The sequence below is a fragment of the Balaenoptera borealis genome (genome assembly GCF_965194805.1).
Source record: "Balaenoptera borealis genome assembly, chromosome: 21".
In the NCBI taxonomy this organism is placed as follows: domain Eukaryota; kingdom Metazoa; phylum Chordata; class Mammalia; order Artiodactyla; family Balaenopteridae; genus Balaenoptera; species Balaenoptera borealis.
Window position 1 is genome coordinate 24343648 of NC_138880.1, and position 24848 is coordinate 24368495.

General features: G+C 39.9%; 1 long non-coding RNA gene across 1 annotated transcript; it reads left to right on the top strand.

Annotated features, from left to right (window-relative positions):
* The first annotated feature begins 38 nt into the window (after nucleotides 1-38).
* On the top strand, nucleotides 39-19901 carry LOC309619805. The gene is made up of 2 exons (XR_014239249.1): nucleotides 39-171; nucleotides 8848-19901. It is a non-coding gene; the product is annotated as an uncharacterized lncRNA (long non-coding RNA).
* Nucleotides 19902-24848: the final 4947 nt, after the last annotated feature.

The window sequence follows — 24848 nt, forward strand, 5'->3', positions numbered from 1 at the left end:
AAGTTAAAGGTGGGCGGAGTTTGTGGGCTGCTTGGGAGGCTGTTAGGAGTTGCTTACTTGTTTTCTGTCACAAGAAAGCAGCAGGTTTGCAGCAGATTTCTGATGTGCAGCTGCCTAGATATCGGGTGTGCACGGGCTTGGCTTTTCTGAACCGGGAGAGGGGTCTTTCAGGTACTTGCACAGGTGGTTACGCCTTGAGCTGGTCCTTGCAGTCAGCTTGTCCTTGGAGTTGTCCAACATCCTTCCCAGGTTGTGGGAGAGGCTGACAGTCCTGGGTTTTATTGGAGTGGTGGATTTTTTTTCCCTTCTTTTCTTTATATCTTCGCAGGCATTTCATGGGAAATTAGTAGACTGTAGAGGAGGCTGCAAGTCAGATATTTTACCCTGGAAATCCACGCGCGTTTCTTGAAAGATTGCTCCTAGTTATGGTTTCGTACTTTGTTTCGGTTGGGCCTGGGATCCCTGTTTTCATGATCTTTCAACTCGTAATTGTTAATGTGCTCTGAAGACAGAATCCTGGAGGAATGCCTGTATTTAAGGGGAAATAAGAAGTCTCCTAACGCACCTCTTGACTAACACTCTTGGTATATGTAATTAATATATGTGATATGACATGATTAATAAATGTAATGTATGGGAAACTACAATCCCCACCCCATCCCGCTGAAAGCAGAAACGCTCCAGTTCCAGAGTGGGGAATGTCAGAGAGAAATGGGTTGAAGAGTGAATGGTGGGTGGGAGGTGAACAATTACAGGTGACCACAAATTGCTTTTTCAAAAAATGTGTTCTTGTTGAGGAGAAAGCTGGATGGTGGGTTGAGACCCATCTTTGCCATTTATTAACTCTGTAGTTTCATACAGGTTAGTTTACCTCTTTGAATCTCAGTTTCCTCATCTGTGAAATAAGGATGATTTTACCTTTCCTCCCCACATGACAGTTTTTGTGAAGGGAAGTTAAAGTATAATATGTGAACATAGTTCTTAAACTCCATAATCACCGGAAAGTGAGTTGGTAATGATAGTAATGTGGCAAGTGTAATGAAAGGCCAGGGCAACTAGGAACACCAGTTAAAAGAAGGGTTGAAACTAATGACCATGGGGCCAAGGCTGAAGAGTAAAGCAAATGAAACTGGGAAGGGCCTGAGATTCTGGGAGAAGACAGATGGGTCAGCTGGCAGTATCTCTCTCTTTCTGTCTTGTTGCTAAGCTTGAGAAAGGTAGGAGCCACATCTGATGTTCACAGTTGTCTGCTTGATGTCTGACACAGTGTCCAGCATAAGGTGCCTTTGCTCTTACCTTCCCTTTGCCTGGAACACTGTTATCCCATGTTATCAGTCAGGATTCTCTAGAGAAACACAGCCAGTAGGAAATGTGTGTGTGTGTGTGTATGTATACACACATATATGTATATATTAATGAGTATACATACATATATGTATACTCACTATATATATGCATGTATACTATATGTATACAGTATACACATACATATATGCACATATGGTAGCACACACACACATATATAAGGTATACTAAGAGATTTGTTTCAAGGAATTGGCTTCTGTAATTGTGGCAAGTCTGAAATCTGTAGGCAGTTTGGAAACTTAAGTGGGAGCTAATGTTGCGGTCTTGGGGCAAAACTTCTATCTTGGGGAAACCTCAGTTTTGCTCTTAAGGCCTTTCAAGTGATTGGATGAGGCCCACCCACATTATGGAGGGTAGTCTCCCCCTTACAGCTTGTAGATGTTAACCACAGCTCCAAAATAGCTTCACAGCAACATCTAGGTGAGTGTTTGATTAAATAGCTGGGTACTATATCCCAGCCAAGTTGACACGTAAAACTGACCATCATATCCTGGAAAGTCTTTGCTCAACATTATGTTTTCATAACATTTAAAATTGCAATCCTCCACACACACAGCCTTACATTCCCTACCCTCCTCTTCTTTTTCTAATGTTTCCCTTAGCACCTATTATCTTTGATCCATTGCCCTATTTTTGATTTCTTATGTTTACTGTCTTTCTGCCCCTTGTAGAGTATAAGCTCCACAGGGCAGGGATTTTTGTGTGTGTTGTTTACTGATGTATCCTCAGCACGTTGAACGGTACCTAACACACAGTAGGCCCTCAATAAATCTTTGTGAATGACTGAAGGAATTTTGAAGGTGGGTACTCAGTAAATACTTGTGGAATACATGGAGGGTTTCATCCTGAAGTATTCCTGAACAGACTCTCTTGAAGGGTGGAAGGATAGTAGATTGTAGGAAAAAAAGGAAGAATTTCAGAGTTCATATCTAGGAGGTGGAAGAAGTAGTGAAGAAACAGCATAGACAGATCAGGGTGTGCATTCCCTTTGCCCTATTACTTAGCTGTGTGACTTTGGGCAGGTTATCTAATGTCTCTGGGCCTCAGTTTCTTCATTTGTAAACTGAGGATAATAATACTTAGTACACAGGGTTGTTCCAATAATGAAGAATTGATGTAATAATAGGTTTAGCCTAGGACCTGCCACATGGTGAGCAAGTAAGAGGTAGCTGTTGTCAATATCATCGCTATCATTCAATATCAAAGTGGAGACATTAATAAGAATCATTGAAGTAGACTAAAAGTAAAATTATTGGAATTTAAAAGACGAAGGGCCTGTGAGGTTGGATGCTAAAGTCTGAAGTGATGTTAATACACAAGTTTGGGTCCTGCAGAGGGTTAGGGGCATAGTTCACTTTAGGTCAGGGTCCTTTAATTTTGTTTCAAAACAGAATGAACATCTTTCAGTGTATGCAGCCCAGAAGACAGATTAATTGACACCAAACCCTTCAGTTTGCCCCAGGCTGCCATTTTAACTGCAGGGCTAATTGGTTCCAGGTCAGAGGTCCCATTCATTTGCTTCCTACCGACACTTGAGAGAAAAATGTACATTTTTGCTGCTGATGTTTTGCCCACCAGGATTCTTTTGTTTTCTCCTGAGGTTCTTGCTTTGGGCAGCAAGAGAGATGGTAGATTCCAAAACAGCTTTCTATCTACCCTGACCCAACTCCACCATAATTATTACCATATACAGCTAACAGGCGTTTTTAAAAAGATCCAAAGGAATACATACTCACATTGAACCCAGTGCATGTCTTGTGGCTTACCTGTTGATACAAACAGAATTTCTAGTTTTGGTCCCCTCTGATAAAACATAATAGTTTTTCCGATATGTGGGTTGTGTGTTCGTCAGAAAAATACTAATTTTGAAAGACATAGTGTGGACCTGGTCATTCTGTGACATCATGTCTGATTTTAACTTCTTGGGAGGAAATATTTATAGTCACGAAGACAAGTAGATTTCATGTAGAAGAAAGATGAAGGCCGGATGTTTGAGGTTTTTCTTCTGGTCTTCCTGCTTCCCATAGTATCTGACTACAGCTAGTTACAACGTTTCATGTTTGTTTAAGGAGTGAGCAGATTGTGAAAAAATAGACAGTTGGCTGCAGCATTCTGAGCTATGTTTTTGCTTCTTGATTTCTGCTTTGCTCCGTTGTTATAAGAAATAAACGGGAGTGAGAGCCGCGTTTAAGAATGAGAGATTCTTTCAGCAGTTCTTTTTTTGACCCAAGGTCATTTCTTCACATAGAGGACTGTGGAATTTGGAGTAACATTTTTTTTGAGTGTCATCCAATTGTGGATGGCTGGACTTTGGTGGGGAACAGTGGTCACCTCGACCTTCCTTCAAGATTACAAGATAATTTCTTGTCTAAATGTTAGGTGTGGCTCAAAAAAGGATCACTGTTCTGTGCTGCTTCCCAAGTGAAAAAAAAAAAACCCCACTGATTTAAATGGAGTTCCTCCTTGCTTTCCTGTGTATTTTGTTTGAGACATGCTCATAATAAAGAATCAAAACAGTAATTTCACATTTATTATTTTCAAATTAAGGATAATCAAATGTCAGTTTAATTCAGTGTCAAATTAAGACTGATTGATGTCCTGTCCAAAGCATTAGAATATCTTGATAAACCCTTTTCTAATAGGAATAACCTTGGATGAAATTGGGTGGGACTTAACACTTTGTTTTGTTTTCAACACTTCGTTTTGTTTTCATGGTGGGTTGTCCATATCTGTATCCTTTCTGATAACTAAAGCACCTAGCAGAGATGGAATCCTTGCCTCCTGAGTTAACCTTGTTTCAGAGCGTCAGGCCTTTCACTGCACAATCCCAGGAGGTGTCATTCACATCAAACTGTGAGTTTTTTTCAAGGAGGGGACCTTGATGACTTATTTCCGTCATCTTCCTAAAAGGTGGGTAATTGATGTTCTATTTTTACCTTGTTCTTTTCATTCCTGAGATATGACAGTTGTGGTCACTTTTTGAGTGAAATGGGGATTGAGCTCCCATGGTTCCCTCCACTTTCCAGGGACGCTCTGGCTCTGAGTTGTTTGTTCTCACCTGACTCACTATCTCAGCCTCCGTGGAAGGACCCTTTGTTCTATCTTGCCAGATTTTCACCAGACATCTTTTTTTCGAACTCTTGCTTCCTTTCATGTGTGTGGTTCCCCTCACCTTTCCAACTCACATGAAGTCCCAGGTTTTACTTCTTGGGCCTCTTTTCATTTAGGCTCTCCAAGGAAATTAAAATTTTTGTCTTTAGCATACAGGGCAGTTTAGCCTTACACGCCCACCTCAGCTTTGGGCTTTATGTTTGCATATCCAAAAATCACATTAACGTGTCCTGCTCGCCAATGTTCATCTACCCCTCAGCATTGACAAGAGTTTCAAAATGTTGAGTCTTTTCTCCCTTCTCTATCATTTATTTTAAGTGGATACGAGTCTTACTTTTTAACTGATATGAATTATGTTATACTTCCTTAAAAAGAAGAGAAGCAATTTTTTTAATTTAAAGTATTTTTTACACAGCTAGATAGATTATCCTCTTCATTATTTAACTTGATAAATAAATACTGGACCCCTATTAGGTCCCAGGCAAAGATAATAGGTATGGGAATATAACAGTGAACAGGACACAAGAAAAGGCCCTTCCCTCATAAAGTTTACATTCTAGTGAGAGACATACAATAAACAAGTTTACAGATTATATAATGACAGGCAATGGTAAAGGATTAGAAAATGATGGTACTGTTATTTTTTTTTTAAGCTTTTTTTTTTTCTTAATTTTATTTATTTATTTATTTAGTTATTATTTTATGGCTGTGTTGGGTCTTCGTTTCTGTGCGAGGGCTTTCTCTAGTTGTGGCAAGCAGGGGCCACTCTTCATTGCGGTGCGCGGGCCTCTCACTATCGCGGCCTCTCTTGTTGCGGAGCACAGGCTCCAGACGCGCAGGCTCAATAGTTGTGGCTCACGGGCCTAGTTGCTCCGCGGCATGTGGGATCTTCCCAGACCAGGGCTCGAACCCGTGTCCCCTGCACTGGCAGGCAAATTCTCAACCACTGTGCCACCAGGGGAGCCCCCGGTACTGTTATTTTTGATAGAATGCCTAAGGAAAGTCTTTTGGAGAAAGTGACGGGTTCCAGAATAAAGTGAGGAAATGAGCCACACAAAGGTCTTGGAGAAGAACATTCCAAAGAAGGACATAGCAAATGCAAAGGCCTGAAGCTGGAGGGAGCCGTGGAACAGCAGGGAGGGCAGAGTGACTGGCACACGTGAGAGATGGCAAGAGTGATGGGTGAAGACACTGCAGAGGAAACCAAGGGCCAGATCATGTAGAGTCTTGTAGTCTAAGGAAGGACTTTGGATTTTATTTTAAGTGTGATGAGAAGCCATTGGAGAGTTTTGTGCAGGAGAGTAACAAGATGTGGCTTATATTCCATATTTTACTTTTGTTGAGATATATTTCATAAACTGTAAAACCTACCCTTTTAAAGTGTACAATTCAGTGGTTTTCATACAGTCACGAGATTGTGCGACCTCCACCACTATATTATTCCAGAACCTTTCGTCATCCCCCAAAGAAACCTCTTAGCAGTGCCGGTGAGCAGTCACTCCCCATTCTCCTCCCCCAGGCCCATGAAACCCCTAACCTACTTCCTGTCTCTATGGATTTACTGATTCTGGACATTTCACATAAAGGAATCATATAACATGTGGTGTTTTGTGTCTGGCTTCTTTCACTTAGCATAATGTTTTCAAGGTTCACTCATGTTGTAGCATGTATCAGTATTTCATTCCCTTTTATAGCTGAATAGTATTCTATTATATGGATATACCACATTTTATTTATCCGGTGATGGATATTTGGGTTGTTTACGCTTTTTGGCAATTATGAATGAAGTTGCTATGAGCATTTGGGTATAAGTTTTTGTGTGGTTGTGTGTTTTCATTTCTCCTGGATAATATAACTAGGAGTGGAATTGTTGGATCATGTGGTAACTCCATACTTAACGTCTTAAGGAACTGCCAGACTGTTTTCCATAGCAGCTGTATGAGGGTTCTCATCCTCACCAACACTTATTATTTTCTTTCTTCTGATTATAGTCATCTAGTGTGTGTTAAATGGTATCCTATTATGGTTTGATTTGCATTTCCCTAATAAGTATGAAAAATGAAGTTGTGCTTCTTTTCATATGCTTATTGGTCATTTGTTTATCTTCTTTGGAGAAACGTCTATTCAAATGTTTTGCCCATTTTTAAATTGGATTATGTCTTTTTATTATTGAGTTTAGTCCTTTATATAATCTCAGTAATAGACCCTTATCAGACATGTGATCTGCAGATTTTTCCCCCCCATTCTGTAGGTTGTCTTTTCACTGCCTTGGTAGTATATATTGAAGCAAGTTTTTAATTTTGTTAAGTCCAATTTATTGATTTTTTCTTTAATTGCTTGTGCTTTTGGTTTCCTACCCAAGAAACCATTGTCTAACCCAGGAACATGAAGATTTATATCTACATTTCTTTCTAAGAGTTTTATAGTTTTAGCTTTCATATTTAGATCTTTGATCCATTTTGAATTAATTTTTGTAAATAGTGTGAGGTAGGGCCCAAATACATTCTTTTGCACATAGATATCCAGTTGTCCCAGCATCATTTATTTAAAAAACTATTTCCGGGAATTCCCTGGCAGTCCAGTGGTTAGGACTCGGCACTTTCACTGCCGTGGGCCCAGGTTCAATCCCTGGTTGGGGAACTAAGATCCCACAAGCCACACGGCATAGCCAAAAAAAATAAAAATAAAAAGACTATTTCCCTAATTGAATTATCTTAGCACCCTTGTCAAAAGTCAATTGACCATTGATGTGTGGGTTTATTTCTGGATTCTTATTCTCTTCCATTGAGCTATATGTTATCCTTATGCCAGTGCCACACAGTCTTGAAAACTGTAGTTTTGTAATATGTTTTGAAATTGGGACGTATGAGCCTTCCAATTTTTTCTTCTTTTTCAGTATTTTTTTGGCTATTTTGAGTCCCTTGAAATTCCATATGAATTTTAGGATCACCTCATCAATTTCTGTAAAAAAGCCAACTAGGATGACTTATGCTTTAAAAGTAACACTACAGCTGTTTATATGGAGAACATACTGTAGAGAAACCAGTTAAGAGGTTACTTTTAGTAGTCCAGGTGAAGGATGGTATTGGCTTGGAACGGGGTGTTAGCTGTAGAACTGTTAAGTGGTTAGAGTTTGAAGATATGACTCTCTGGGTTTGTAGATGGATTTTGGTGTGAGAGAAAGAGAGGAACTGGGGGTGATTAAAGGTTTTGATGTAGGCAACTGAGTGAACACTGTTGCCATTTACTGACATGGGGAACCCTCATGAAAGAGAGCAGGTTAGAGGACAAAAAATCAAGACTTTGCTTTTTACATGCGAGTCTGAGATGCCTATTAGAAATCCTTATAGAACTGTCAAGTGAAAAATTATATGTGTATAATTCTGGAAGAGATCAGAGCAGTAATATAAGTGAGTGTGCAGATAGTATTCAATATCTTGGGACTGAATGAAGTGATTAAAGGAAGGAGTATGAATAGAGGAAAGAAGAGTTTCGAAGATAGATTGCGGGGTACCCCAACTTTGAGAGGTTGGAGAAAGGAAGAGGGTCCAATAAAAGAGATGCAGATAGCTGCAAAACCAGGAGAGTGTGTGTGTGGTATCTTGGATGTGAAGGGGAAAAAGATGGAGGAAGTGATTAACTGTGTCACAAGCTGTGAGCGTGAGTAAAATGAAGACTGAGAGTCGTGTATTGGGAGTTCACTGAAGAACTTGATTCAGCAGTGTTGGGGACAAGAGATTGGAGTGAGTTTGAGAAAGAATGGGAAGGAATGAAGTGGAAGTGGAAGACTCTTTCAAGGAGTCTCTCTTTTTTTCTCCCCCCCCCCCCGCCTTTTTTTTCTTAATATGTTTTACTTACAGACATTTTCATGAACATAAGTAGCAGGAAGGAAGACTTTCACTTCTAGCCAAGATGGAATAACAGGGACCATTTTTACTTTCTTGCATGAAACAATTTAAAAATGGACAAAATATATGAAAGAGTGGTTTGAAAGACTTTGGGCAACGGGCAACAAAAGACAATGATGCCTGAGAGGCAAGAAAAAAAATGAGTGAGACATATGACTGCTACAGCTTACTGCCTTGAGAGAGTTTTCAGGTCTCAGCACAGGGAGGGGGACAGAGCCTGGTGGACTCCATGAGTTGAGGAGATAGAGCTGAGAGTCTAGGGAGACCAAGGTGGCTGGAGGTCACAGGACAGAGTACTGGAGAGAAGAGAGCACTGAGAGAGAATTTCAAAGATCTGCAGAGGGTCCCTCTTGATTTTTTATCCGAATACTCATCTGAATATGGTCCCTCTAAAATGATTAGCAGAAACAGTGTCTGGTGCTCACACAGTATTGGTAACAGTGCCTTTTTCCTCTATCCACAGTGGAAAACAGCAAGATTCACATGGCATTTGGTACTGTACCCAGAAGTTTTTGCCTCAGTAATGAGACTAATTAGCCATAGTTGGAACGTTTCTGTGCTCTTGCCCGACAAGAACAAGACCTTAAAGGCAAGATCCAAAAAGATCAAATCATTTCCAAGTATCTTAACATCCCAGGACAAAGCTCAAGAATACTTACAGGAATGCTTTTTGTCACTTCTATTCAGCATTGTACTGAAGATTGTAGAAACAAAACTGTCTTTATTTGCATGTGACATGCTTAACTGTATTATCTCTGTTGCACTACTCACCTTTGCCATTGTAATGCCAAAGCAGCCGTAGACAATATATAACCAAATGAGCATGTGTGTATTGCAGTAAAACTTCACTTAAAAAACAAGCATCAGACCACATCTGGCCCATGGGCCGTAGTTTGCAACCCTTGGTCTATGTAGAAAATCTCTTGGAATCTACAAAAAAGTTACTAGAACTAGTGAAGTTAGAAAGGTTGCAGGATACAAGACCAACACACAGAAACCAATTTTGTTTCCATATAAAAACAATGAACAATCAGAAATTGAAATTTAAAAATAACAATTCCATTTATAATAGCATCAAAAATATAAAATATTTTGGGATAAATCTGAAAAAGATGTGGAATATCTGTACACTGAAAACTGTAAGATGTTGCTGAGAGGAAGACCTAAGTGTGTGGAGGATCCTTATTCAATGGCATACATATATATGACTCATTATCGTTAAGATGTTAATCTCCTCAAATTGGTCTATAGATTTAACACAATCCAGATTACAATCTCAACAGGCTTTTTTGTAGAAATTGAAAAATTGATTCTAAAATTCATGTGGAAATGAAAGGACCTAAAACAATCAAAACAACTTTTATAAAGAAGAATGAAGTTGGAGGCCTAACGCTACTTGATTTCAAGGTTTATTATAAAGGTACAGTAATCAGGACAGTGTAATATTGTCATAGAGACAAATAGATCAGTGGAGCAGAAAGAAGATACCAGAAGTATTTCCACGGACATATGAACAATTGATTTTCAACAAAGCTGCAAAGGGAATTCTGTGAAGAAAGGATGGTTTTTCCGACCAGTGGTGCTGGAACAATTAGATACCAAAAAAAAAAAAAAAAGAAAGAAAGAAAAGAAAAGAAAAAGACTTCAATTCATATACCGCACACAATATACAAAAATTAAATGGATTATAGACAAATATGAAACCTAAAACTATGAAACTTCTAGACAAAAACATAGGATAAAACATTCATGACATTGAATTTGGCACAGATTTCTTAGATATAACACCTAAAGTACTATGCATAAAAAAATTATAAATTGTACTTATCAAAATTTAAATTTCTGCTCTTTAAAAGACACTGTCAAGAGAATGAAAAGACTGGGATAAAATATTTGTAAATTATGTCCAAGAAAGGATATATATCCAGGATATTAAAAAAAAACTCTCAAAACTCAACAATAAGAAAACAACTCAGTAAAAAATGGGCAAAGATTTGAACAGACGCTTCACCAAAAAAAGTTTCTGGATGGCAAACAAACACATGAAAAGATGCTCAACTTCATTCGTCAGTAGGAACATGTAAATTAAAACCACGATGAGAAACCACAACTATTGGAATCATAAAAAAATAAAATCTGATTACATCCCAAGTGTTGATTAGGATGTGGAGGATCTGGAACTCTCCTACACTGCTGGTGGGAATGTAAAATTGTACAAACACCCTGGAAAAATTTTGCATTTGTTTTGAAATGATCCAGACATTCCATCTAGGTATTTACCAGGATAAATGAGAGCATATCTCTATACGAAGATTTGTACATGAATGTTTATGGTAGCTTTATTTGTAATAGCCCTAAACTGGAAGTAACCCAAGCATCCATCAACAGGTAAATGGATAAACTGTGGTATAAATAAATAATACTCAGCAATAAAAAGGAATGAAACATTTGTACATGTTGCAACATGGATGAATCTCACAAGCATTAAGCTATGTGAAAGAAGACAGACCGAAAAAAAGGAGTACATATTGTATGATTTCATTTATAAGAATTCTGGAAAAACGCAAATGAATACATAGTGACAGAATGAAATCAGTGGTTGCCGGGAGTAAGGGGTGGGAGGGAAGGGATTTCCAAGGGGCATGAGGCAACTTTCAAGGGTGATATGTTCACTATCTTGAATGTGGTGAGGGTTTCATAGGTATATGCATATGCCCACTGTACATTATTAAATTGTACATATGAAATACATACAGTTTACTGTGTGCCAATTATAGCTTCAGTAATTTTCAGGATTCTACTATTCTCTTTCAGGGAGTTTGGGGGTAAAGGGGAGTAGAGAAATGCGGCGTACTTAGAAGGGGATATGGGATCAAGCGTGGATTTTGGTTTTTTGTTAAGTTGGGATATGCTATAGCATGTTTATATTCTGTTGAGGGGAGAGGACAAACAGATGCAAAAGTAAGAGGAACTGACAGAGTCCTTGAGTGGGCAGGAAAGTCTGGGCTGGTATCCTGTGTGCAAAGGAGGCATGGGCCTTGGGGAAGAGGACAGCTCGTCCACAACGGGAGTAAAGACAAAGGCAAGGGTGAGGCTTGCTTGATGTGCCACACCGGCTCTTTGTTAGTAATGATGATAATGTCAACAATTACAACAATGAGAACAGTTAGTAGGCACTGTCTTCATTAATAAAATGAGTCACACAAATACCGCAGTAATTGATTTTCTTTGATGATGTTTTCAACCAGGACACCAATGAGCATCTTGTTGGTACAGATTTCTGGGTATCTCCAGCTGAGAAGGGAAAATAATGCCTGCAACTCCAGCTCTCCTTTGAAGCAATGCTCATTTGGTCTGAATTGGAGTAATCAATTGATAGAATGGAAAGTCCTCTGCCTGTGTATTCAGTGTAAAATTTTACTGCCATTCACGTTTTTCAGTGTTAGTAATATTTTCATAAACAAAAACCTCTGTTCTCCTGTCCCCTTGTCGGTACCATCACCGTCACTCGCAGAACCATTGCAGCAAAACTAGCAGTAGCTACCAAAGTGGTGCTAGACACGAAACAACTATCTCACTGCATCTTCGCAACAGCCCTATGGGGCAGATGTGCCATGAGCCCCTGTTAATAGTTGGGGAAAATGAGTCTTACAGAGGTTAGATTGTTGCCTGAGGTCACATCTCCGAAGTATCAGAGCCAGAATTAAAATCCAAGTCCGTATGACTCCAAAATCCTTGCTCTTAACAAGAATTGTATGCTGTACTTACCTCCCCTTCTGAATGAGAAGTTTCACTGGCAAGAGTAGATCATATGGAATTTCCCTCCAGTTCTTATTCATTGCAGGGACCACCTTTTGACAATAATAAAGGAACTCAGACGAATGAAAATAATTCATTTTCAACATCCTGCCTCAGCAACTGTTTTCAGAGTCCAGAGTGCTAACCATTACACAATGGAATCAGCAACTGTTTTCATCTTTCTCCATTTCCTTTAGATCCTTATCCATGTGTACATATTTCACATAGTTGTAGATGCCATGTTATATTCTGCTTTTATGGTTAATGTTACACCAGGCATTTTTCTTGTTGCTCTTTAGTCTTTAATGGATACATAATATTCCACTTTGTTAATGTGCCGTGATTTAATTAACCAAATCCCCTTGATGAACAAAAGGTGTACCCAGTTTTTCAGTTTTATAAACTATGCAAACTGATTTTTCCCCCATCTTTCGTAATTTTTTTAAAAAGAATAAATTCCCAAGAATGAGATTACCAAACAAGAATTTGAACATGTTTATGTCTTTGGTACTTTAAAAGAGGGTGAAATTAGGAAAGTTTGTACCTTGGATGATGGTAGATAAATTTCATAACTGGCACAAACAGATGAATAGTTTAATTATTGTTCAGGAAGACCAAAATTGAAGACAAATGGGGAGTGACTGCTCAAGGGTACAGGCTTTCTTTCTGAGGTGATGAAATGTTCTGGAATTAGATAGTAGCGATGGTTGCACGGCTTTGGGAATATACTGAAAACTGAATTGTGTGTATACTTGAGAGGGGTGAATTTTTATGGTATGTGAATTTTAATAAAGCAGATATAAAAAATTAAAGACAATTTCAGATATTCCAAGTAATTGTTTCAGCCCTTGCTAAATTACTATCAGAGTGTCCTGTATTTGTTTTTATATTTGGAAGCAGCGTTTCACAGTGCTTAAGATCGTCAGACTGCCAAATGGCATCACCACTTAGCAGCTGCGTGACCCCTGGTGAGTGCCGTAGGTTGCGTCCTCCGGAAGCCTATACCGAGACAGAGTTTGGGGGGCAGGATGTTTATGAAGGATCAGGACTTAGGAAGGCAAGGCAAGAGCCGGACTGGCTGGAGGAAGGGACGGAAGTGAGATGCAGGTCTGACACAGCCTCAGCCAACCCCAACTGTCAGTATCCTGCATTGGGCTGAAATGGCCAGGCCTTTTTTACAGGGACCTTGTGCAGAAGTTTGGTGTGTGCTGCCCCAGAGCGGGAGGACTGCAGGCCAGGGGTGCTCTGCACCTGCGGCCGACTCTGAACGAGCTGACAGCAGAAGGCTGACCACTCTGCTCCCCGCAGGTGGGCAGCATGACCGGACATCTGGGTGCAACATCTCCATGTCAATCACAAGAAATTGCTTTAACCTCTTTTGCCTCAATTTCTTCACCTGTTAAACTGAGATAATAATACTATCTACCTGTTAGGATTGTTAGAGAACTAAATGAGGTAACACATAGGGGACACTTAGAACAGTGCTTGTCATAAGTGTTCAAAAAATACTAGCTGTTATTATTTTATTATCCTATCATTATTTATAATACTATATATTATTAAATATAATTTATAAATATAAATTTATAATACTAAAATTATTAAATATATATACATACTATCTATAGTATAATATTTATTACTATTGTTATTAATGAATAATAGTCAGTTTTTGGTTTTTTAAAAAATTTTATTTACTTATTTATTTATTTTTGGCTGTGTTGGGTCTTCGTTTCTGTGCGAGGGCTTTCTCCAGTTGCGGCGAGCGAGGGCCACTCTTCATTGCGATGCGTGGGCCTCTCACTATCGCGGCCTCTCTTGTTGAGGAGCACAGACTCCAGACGCGCAGGCTCAGTAGTTGTGGCTCATGGGCCTAGTTGCTCCGCGGCATGTGGGATCTTCCCAGACCAGGGCTCGAACCCGTGTCCTCTGCATTGGCAGGCAGATTCTCAACCACTGAGCCACCAGGGAAGCCCCTAGTCAGTTTTGAAGAATTGTAATGTAGCATATAGCCTGAGAAGGCTCTGAAGACCTCTTTTATTTTTTAAATTTTATTTATTTATTTATTTATTTTTGGCTGCGTTGGGTCTTCATTGCTGCACACGGGCTTTCTCTAGTTGCGTTGAGTGGGGGCTACTCTTCGTTGCGGTGCGCGGGCTTCTCATTGCGGTGGCTTCTCTTGCTGCGGAGCACTGGCTCTAGGCGCGCGGGCTTCAGTAGTTGCAGCACATGGGGTCAGTAGTTGTGGCTCACGGGCTCTAGAGAGCAGGCTCGGTAGTTGTGGCCCACGGGCTTAGTTGCTCCGTGCATGTGGGATCTTCCTGGACCAGGGATCGAACCTGTGTCCCCTACACTGGCAGGCGGATTCTTAACCAGTGCGCCACCAGGGAAGTCCCTGAAGACCTCTTTTAAATAGACTTTATTTTTTAAAGCAGTTTTAGGGTCACAGCAAAATTGAGCAGAAAGTACAGAGAGTCTGCCTCCCAACACACGTACAGCCTCTCCTACGATTCTGAAGGCTTCTAAGGAATGACATCTTTCTGAGATGGCTTGTGTATATTTTGAGGCTGGACTGGGCAGGCCTCTCATACTACAAAGGATGAGTTGAATGATGTTCTGAAAGCTTCTCTGCCCAAGATTTCCCTGTGATCTGTCTCCTCCAGACTGATATTTCTATCCCATTCAATCATTCTTGGTTATTAACACCTCCACGGGTGAGATGGGTTTGCTGGATCCTTCCTGCTCTGGCAGTTAGCTGAGAGCGGAACCTCATGTGAAGGAAATGAGTTTTGATAAACAGTTGTGGAATGGGGGAGCTCCCCAGTGCAGGGGCTCAAGGGCAGTGGGCCTGGATGTTGCACATAGCAAAGCCTGTGCATTTGGGGGGAGGGCAGCATGAACCCATGGGTTCCCTGCTTGTGGTTTGTGGGGGTGTGGGGAATCGGGAGAGGAAGACAGGTGCTCAGAAAGGGAGGAAGAGGGTAAGAGGAGCCTTTGCTTAGTCACAGCTTTACCAAGGGCTGACCCTTGGGTACAGCTCTGCTAGAGGAAGAACGGAAAGACAGCTTAGATTTTTTTACTTTTTAATTTTGGAATCGATTTCAATTTTATCCACATTGTATAGGAGAAAATTTCTAAGTGTTGAAACAGCTTTGCTTTGAAAAAAAAAATCGTCATACAGGTAAATGGACTTTGTAGGAATGTTAACACATATAAATTCATGTAACCAGCAGCAGTCAGGATACACAACAATTCTGCCACCACATAAAGTTCCCTGTGCTCTATCTTTGTACTCACACTCACCTCTGGCAGCCACTGATCTGTTCTTCAACACTGTAGTTTGAGACAGCTCTGCTTTGAATAATTTTGTCTTTTATCCTCATGGAGTTTGCAAAAACTGTGGGTTTTTGGGTCAGAGAGAAATGTTACCTCTTCCATTACTAAGTATGTGATTTGGGGAGGTTAACTTAATGAGACATGGAAAGAAGAGGTAACATATTTAGAAGGTCCTGCCCGATGAGGATACATCTCTCTTTGCCATCTTGGTATCTTTGCCTTACTCAACAGATCAGAGTGAAGTTAAGGGCTGGCGGCGTGGGGATGGGGTGGTCTGGACTAAATGAGATAATGTATGTGAAGTACTTACAACAGTGCTTGTCATATAAGAAATGTTCAAAACATACTAGCTGTTATAATTTTATTATTACTCTAATGAAAAATATAGTCGGTTTTGTCCAGACTATTCTGAAGAGTTGTGATGTAGCATATACACCAAGAAGGCTCTGAAGATGTTTTTAAAATATAGAGTTGATTTTTTAGAGCAGTTTTAGGTTCACGGCAAAATTGATTTACAATGAACAGGTAGAAAGTTACTTGGGGAAAGAAGATAAAAGGTTTGGGAGATGAAATGAGACGGGCAAAAAGTAAAAGAGCCAGCATAAGGTGTGTTTGAAGAGAGAGATTTGTTCTGTTTTGGGAGGATGGGGTTGAGACATGGAAAAAAAAGATTGGATGTAGTTGAATGCTGTGATCAGTAGGGCTTTTTTGCTGGATGAGGAGGATATTATAGACATTATGTTGTGTATTATAAAGGAAAATTTCTATGGCATTTTCAAAAGATGATATAAAGTTTTAAATTGCTTTTAAATTAGTTTTGGATATAATTTACTTATGTCTTCTGTTTTTGAGGCAGACCTTGAAGCAGCACAACAGTCTTTTTTATTTATTATATTATACTTATTGTGATATATATTTTAATAAATGTGATATATATATGCAGATTTAATAAATACTATGTGCCAGGCACTGTTGAAGTGGCCTTATCAACCTTATCTCATTTAATCCTGAAAACAACCCTAAGAGATAGGTATTGTTATCAGTATTCCCTTTTATGGAAGAGGAAACCAAGATTTACAGGGCTTGAGTAACCCATTCAGAGCTATTAAATGGATTTGAACACAGGCTTTCTAATGGCAGAAATCAGTCGTTTAGCCATTATGCTATATTGCTGCCACTCAGCTTCAGATTTCTCATCTGTAAGATAGAGGATAATTCCTAACCCATAAAATCATTCTGAGGGTTAAATGAGATCATTATAACCTCCCTGAACGGTTTATTCTCATTCTTCTTTGATTCCAATTGTCCATTACTGTGCCTTGCACATAGAAGAGATTTCAATAAAAGCACTACCATTTTATGACTAAACATATTCCATACCGACTCTAGGTTTTACGCAAGAAATTACTGAGTTAATAATTACTGTGTTACCACTGGGGATACAAAGATAAATAAGACAGTCCTTGCCCTGAGAGCTCAAAGTCCTGTGGGTTAAAAACACACAAAGAGATCACTCCCAGATATTGTGGGCAAGTGCAGTTAGAGCAGAAGTACAGGTGTATGGTCTGCCTGAAAGCTGTTTTAAAGGATAATTTGGAGTTCATAGGGTAGGTGAGTAGAAAAAGGTGGGCTTAGGAACGCAAGACACCGATGGGAGAGTGGAAAACCAGTGGTATTTGGTGTTTGTTGCTGAAGCGTAAAATGCTGAGCAAGAGGTGGCAAGAAATGAGGTTGGAGAGGTAAGCACCGTGTGTGCCATGTGCAAAAACTTGAACTCCATCTCGTCAGCCACTGTTTCCAAAACAGCTTTTTTCCCACTCTCTTTAAATTTTTGCCGTATCCGTGTTGTCTCTATAATATTATTTAATATTAAAATCACTTCATTTTTACTTAATCTTGGCCTAAGCAATAATATCCCTGAAATCACAGTTTTGTTATACCAGTTTTATTTTTCTAATACACTGTACAATAAATGCATTACAATTAAAAATTTAGAAAATATTTATCCATGGATCACTTAAAATCATCTCAGATACCCCTGAGGGAATGTGTATCATGCTTGTTCATTAAGCCACAATACTTCTTTTAAGAAGGTCCAAATGAAGAAACATTTGTTTATTTTCCTAAGCAAATACAAAGCACTGTATTTGCTTAGAAAGTTTGCTCATCTGTATGATTTTGTGAGCCTATTGTTTTTTATTTTAACAGTTTTGTCTTTTTCTCTTTTATTCAATTTTGTTTTATAATCATGCTTCCCAAGTAAAATCTATAAAACAAAGTTTTTTCAGAGAAATCTAGTTTCTACCCTTCACCTCTAACTGGTTCCCTCAATCTAGGGAATTATTTTTTCAAATTTATTTGTGATTTAGCCTTCTATTTAAAAACATATATAAATATAGCTCCACCTTGCTTTATTCACACTGTATTCTGGAAACCACTCCATAGCAATACAGAGAGATGTTTTTCATTTAGTGTGGTTTTGAGGAGAAAAGTGTGGAATGCAGAAATTCATACAAAGTAACTTTTCTGATCACATGAAATTAAACTATATATCAATAACAGAAATATATCTGGAAAAAACCTTCAAATATTGAATATTAATCATTACCCTTCTAAATGACCCATGGTTAAAGAAGAAATTACAAAGAAAGTTAGAAAATATAATTTTAATAAAATTGATGACATACATATCAAATTTCTAGGATAAAGCTAAAGCAGGGCTTACAGGGAAATTTATAGCATTAAACGCTTATATTAGAAAGGAAGAAAGTTCTCAAATTATTAACCTAAGCTTTCACCTTATAAAAAACAAGAACAAATTAAACCCAAAGCAAGTGGAAGGAAAGAAACAATGAAAATAAAGGCAGAAATTAATGTACTAGAAAACGGGGAAAATAGATAAGACAAAAAGCTGTTTCTTTGAAAAGATCAATAAAATTGATAAACCTCTAGGCAGACTGACAAAAAAGAACAACAAAGACACAAATGAGCAATATTATGAATGAAAGAGGGCCATCACTACAGATTCTACAGATATTAAAATGATAATAAGGAAATATTATGGTCAACTTTATGCCAATAAGTTTGATAGCTTAGATATAGACATTTCTTGAAAAACACAAACTATTAAAGCCCACTCGGGCTTCCCTGGTGGCACAGTGGTTAAGAATCTGCCCTCAATGTAGGAGACACGGGTTCGAGCCGTGGTCTGGGAAGATCCCACATGCCGCGGAGCAACTAAGCCCGTGTGCCATAACTACTGAGCCTGCGCTCTAGAGCCCGTGAGCCACAACTACTGAGCCCATGTGCCACAACTACTGAAGCCTGTGCGCCTAGAGCCCATGTTCCACAACAAGAGAAGCCACTGCAATGAGAAGCCTATGCACTGCCACGGAGGAGCCTCTGCTAGCCGTAACTAGAGAAAGTCTGTGTGCAGCAATGAAGACCCAATGCAGCCAAAAATAAATAAACAAAATAAATTTATTTAAAAACGTCTCAAAAAAAAAAAAAGCTCAAGAAGAAACAGATAACCTGAACAGCCTTCTATTAAAGAAATTGAATTAAAGAAATCGGATTTGTAATTAAAAACCTTTCCACAAAGAAATTCCACACCAGATGACTTCAATGGTGAATTTTACCAACCGTTTAAGAAATATCAGTATATAGTATCAATTCTACACACAAACAGTTTTTGCGACCTTGGCTTAGGCAAAGATTTCTTAGATAATTTAAAAGACTAGCGATACTAAGTGCTGGTAAGGATGCAGAGCAATTGGAACTTATTCACTGCCAGTTGGTATACAAAATTATACAGCCACTTTGGGAAACAGTTCAAAAGATTCTTATAAAGCCAAGTGTACACATACATTTTCTATATGACCCATAACCCCATTCCTATGTATTTATGGAATCAAGAGAAAGGAAGACATGTGTTCATTCAGAGACCCATCTGTGAATGTTTCTAGAGGCTTTATTCACAGTAGCCCCAAAATGGAAGCAACTCAAATGTCTTTCATCTGGTGAATGGATAAACCAATGTATCTCTACACATCCATGCAAAGGAATACAACTCATCCATAAAAAGGACTGAACTGGGCTTCCCTGGTGGCGCAGTGGTTGAGAATCTGCCTGCCAATGCAGGGGACACGGGTTCGAGCCCTGGTCTGGGAAGATCCCACATGCCACGGAGCAACTGGGCCCGTGAGCCACAATTACTGAGCCTGCGCGTCTGGAGCCTGTGCTCCGCATGCAACAAGAGAGGCCGCGATAGTGAGAGGCCCGCGCACCGCGATGAAGAGTGGTCCCCGCTTGCCACAACTAGAGAAAGCACTCGCACAGAAACGAAGACCCAACACAGCCATAAATAATTAAATAATTAAATAATTTTTTAAAAAAAAGTTAAAAAAAAAAAAAAAGGACTGAACTATTGATACCCACAACAACATGGATGAAATCAAAAGGCTTATGTTAAGTGAAAGTAGCCAGATACAAAGGTTACATATCAATTTACATTGTATTCTTTAAAAGGCAGAATTACAGAGAGAAAAATCAATTAGCAATTGCCAAAGTCAAGAACCAGGAAAGAGGATTGACTGTCAAAGGTCAAGAACTTTTTGGGGTGATGGAAATGTTCTATATCTTGATTATGGTGGTGGTTACACACCCATATACATTTGTCAAAACCTATCAAACTGTTCTTAAGGGAGTGAATTTTATTTTTATATCTTATACCTTTATAAGCTTGACTTTCAAAAATATAATAAAGGTAAAAAAGAAATGAGAAAAAAGATTGAAGGCAGAGAAACCAATAAGGAGACAGAAGAAGGGATGAGGCTTAAACTAGGGCATTGATTGCTAAATTAGAGGCACAGCGTTTAAGCACCCTGGTCTTTGGAATCAGACAGACTTGGGTTTGCCATATACAGTTGTGTGATCTTAGGCAAGTTACTTAACCTCTGTAGTCCTGTTTGTTCACATGTAAAATGGGGGTAATAATAATAGTACCCATCTATCAATGCTTAGTACAGTGTCTACAAAAGAGATCATTATTGTGTTGTTTAAAGTAGTGTTTAAAAGGTAAAAGTGATGTGGTGTGGCGATTGATCAGATCTTGGAGGTAAGGGTGTTCACAGGAATGGATTTGGGTGATTGACTGCCACCAGCTGACATACAGTATTGGAGGGAAGACAATGAGTTCAGATTTAAACACTCTGAGATTAAAGAGCCGCTTAGACAGACACCTTGGTGACCCTTCCACTGAGAGTTGCATACAGATGTCCAGAGCTCAAAGTAAAAGGCTATAGCCCATACTAATCTAACTTTTAAAGCAAAGAAATACGAAAAAAATCACAATGTGGAAAATTAGTTGTATTTTTAATTCAGGCTTATGTTGAATATATATATATATATCTGGGGTTGCCACTGATAGTCCAGTGGTTAATTTTTGGGGGCTGATATCCAAGCCAACTATTGTTAGGATAATTGTCTATGTCTTAGTGCTGAAACATGGTAGGCACTCAACAAATATTTGCTAAGTGAATCAGTTGAACATTTCCTCTTTGCCAAGTTTTGGAGGCTTCTGGATTCCCTGGACTGAATGTAGGTGGGCTTAGGAGGCAAACTCAGAAATGGCTGCACAACTGAAGATGCATTTAAATTCACAGTGTCTGATGGAAGGATGGGAGGAGTTGGTGCTACTTGCTACCTGGTTTCAGTGACTTTGCACCAAACTGATGGCTTTTTTTTTTTTTTTTTTTTGCCCTTTCTTCCAAAAACGTTTCTCTTAAATCTAGCTGCAAATCTCCTTTATGCATTTGTTGCATTTTTTAATCGCATTGGCAGCTGGAGCCATGGAGGAAAGACCTGAACCTTCTCTGAAAAAAAATTTTTTTTTTTTTAACTTTTGTGACTTTGGCAACAGGGCCTGAAGGTGTCACAGGGAGAATAACTTTGAGCATTACTACTTTATGGCAGAAAATCATTTTAGCTCTATTGTTACCAGCTCAATCCTGTTTGGGTACCCAAAGTATTATGTTCCTAATCATGCAGGAGCCTGTGAATTCAGTTAAAATCTGGTGTGACTTCCTGAAAATCACCATTTAGGATGACTGAATTCCTTTAACTTGATTGGGCAAGAGGGCACATGTCCTAAAACGTGCTGGAGTCTCTTCCTAGCACCTATTTCTTACCACCCAGAGTCCAAGAAAATAGCCCTCACCTTATGGTCATTATTTTTTACTGCAGACCCTCGACTTCCCCTGTGTGTTTTCTCAGCATCCTGTGCAAGGAGCAGGTTGGGTTTGAATGTCACGGTTATTGAGCAAATTTGAAAATAAGTGGGTTCGTAGGAGTCAGAGTGAGAAGGGGAGCTGGCCTCCTGAGAGGAGTGAGAAGTTAACGGGCTGTGGGAGGGATGAGTCAGAGCTGCTCTGAGCTTCAGAAACAGCTCAGTGCGGCCAGCTGTGGGCACTCAGCCTTTTAGCAAGCGACTCTCTCCGTCCTCCCCCGGATGGGCTGGGACACAAATGAGTCGGGAGGTCCTGAAGAGGAAACTCCACATTTGAAAACTGTACCTTAGCCTCTCGGTTCCGCTCAGGGACGGTCTTTGAAAACTGGTCATAAGTCCGAGCTCACAGGAGTGACCTGAAGGAGGCGCTGCCAGGGTGACAGAGGCTGGAATACACAGAATCTCTCTCTTTTTTTTTTTTTTTTTTTTTGCATGGGGTTAAGCAGAAGGATCTGCTGCTATTGCATATCCAAACCTAGGCCATCCCTAATGCTTCATCGTTTTTCTCAGTTCCGACAAAAAAAAAAGTTCGCGTGTACATTTACGCACCGCACCCTGAAATGTGTTGGGAGGAAAAAGTTTGTAATAAAAAGAGGCACAGCAGTGTGGTTAGGTTTCATTTGCACTGCCCTCAAACTAGTGATCTCATTGGAAAGAAGCTCAGAGACGTCAGAGGTGTAGAGAGAAGGAAAGGCAAGTTGCTCCAGGTTGGATCAACAATTCAGCATAACCATTCATCAGGAGTTGTCCCGGGAGACTCCTGGATCCCGCAGCTTTGCTGCCGGAAGCTGTGGTCCGTGACTTTGGTGAGGCTGTGAGGTTAGGTACAATGCAGGGGCGTAAATGAAGGAATGTTCCCTTTCTCCTCTCCATTGCCCTCCTTCTTTCCTGTATCCTCTTAGTGTATCTTACAAGGATCCCAAATTGTAATTCCCTTCGTGGTTGAAGGACTCTACTGTAAAGGGCCCTTCAGTTCTTGGGCAAACACAGTTAAGATGAAGACCCTCTACCGAGGCCCCTGAGTCACAGCTCTGAGTTAAGACATTTGCTCTTGGGATTCTGGTGTCCAAGTATGCAGGCTTCGGCTTTCTCAGACCCACAGCTTGTTTCCTGTGGACATTACAATATGACAAATCCCAGAGTCTCTTCTGAGTAAGGTCCTCAGGTTTGGGACAAGGAGACAGAAGGGGTCAGCTTCAGCATCTCTGTGCACCAAACCCTATTGTGTAACCTTGTATTCTAGGCCCTAAATGTCCCCTCAGTCAAGGACATCTTGTTTCTGTGGAGGAGAAAAATTAAATGAATACATATGACAATCCAGTGGCAAAAACAAAACCTTGACATTTTGTTTCTATTCTATTTTTATGATGGAAAGAAAAGCAAGACAGAGGGGTTGAATAGATAACAGAAGGCAATGATAATCACACCCATTATTTCTTTTCCTAATTCTAGAATCTATAATCATTACCCAAAATTCCTCCAGAACACAACTAAATACCATTAGGTTTGCACTTATTGTTACAGATACTTGGTGCAAGTATTTGGAATATGACCAACTCTAGTGTGGTCAATCCTGAACAATCTAAAAAGAAAAAAAAAGTTAATAGCCAAGCAATAAACCAGCGTCTAATGTCTGCTCCTGAAATGCCCAGATAGAAAAGGACATGGGATATAAGTGAAATCTGCCAGGATCTCTCTGATCCCGTTAAGTGCCAAGCCAGGTTTGGGTTCACTGATCTGGCTTGCCAGGCAGATATGCACCTTCTCCCTTCACTCATTTGTGGGTGCCCCTCCTGGAGCGGTGCTGCAACCTCACAAGCATGTATTTTTAGAATTTTAAGGAAAAAACTCGAACTCAGACTGATGGAGTTTTGCAATGTTAAAATGTTATTAAAATTATGGTGTTCACTAATTAATTCATTCGACTAACATGTATTGTCTATCCACTATATACGCTGCTTGTTAGTTAGGCACTCACTTCTTGACCGTTAGATAACAGCACTGAAAAATCCACAGACTTTTCTCTCTCATTTTGCCTGGAGGGAATGAGGGCTTTGCACCCCTGCTGCACGCAGGTGTTTCCTTATTCAGAAAGAGGGCCGAAGGCTGCTCCAAACAGAGAACTCTGTCATCTCAAGAACAGTTCTTTTTAGAGCAACTCTGCTGACTTGCTGTCCCTTTCTTCTCACATTCAAAACTGACTCTGTAGGTCTGGAGCTTAATTGGAGAAATACTTTAAATTCCACTGATAGGTGGCCCTTCACTGATTTTTGGAAGTGGAAAATATTTTGCTTTGGTCTGAAGCAGCTCCAGGGACAATGCACAACATTCAGCCTCTTGCACCGAGTGGTCAAACAGCTGCAGGTTATTACAGGAGCTGGAGAACATTCAGTATTTATTAATTAATTTATTTATTTTTGGCTGTGTTGGGTCTTCGTTTCTGTGCAAGGGCTTTCTCTAGTTGTGGCAAGCGGGGGCCACTCTTCATCGCGGTGCACGGGCCTCTCACTATCGCGGCCTCTCTTGTTGGGAGCACAGGCTCCAGACGCGCAGGCTCAGTAGTTGTGGCTCACGGGCCTAGTCGCTCCGCGGCATGTGGGATCTTCCCAGACCAGGGCTCGAACCCGTGTCCCCTGCACTGGCAGGCAGATTCTCAACCACTGCGCCACCAGGGAAGCCCAACATTCAGTATTTAAAATGAAATCTCTACACCTGACAGCAGCTGCAAAATCATCTATGCAGAAGGGAGAAATGGTTCCCATGAACAAGGGCCTTTGAAATGTTACACAGCAGGACAAAGCCCTCCTGCTGTAGGGCAGGGTAAATTTGCCTGCATCCCACAATCATGCCATGTGCAATCTCTAATTAAATTTACTTATTTGGGTCTCCAAATTTTCTGTGTGTGCAGGCACAAGGGCTGGCTTGCCATCCACCTACTCTTGCTTTTGAAAAAGCCAGTCATGTGATGAACCATAAGTATTAATGAAGATACTCATTAAATAAAGTAATATATATTTAGAATAGTCATCGCTTCTGAACTTTCC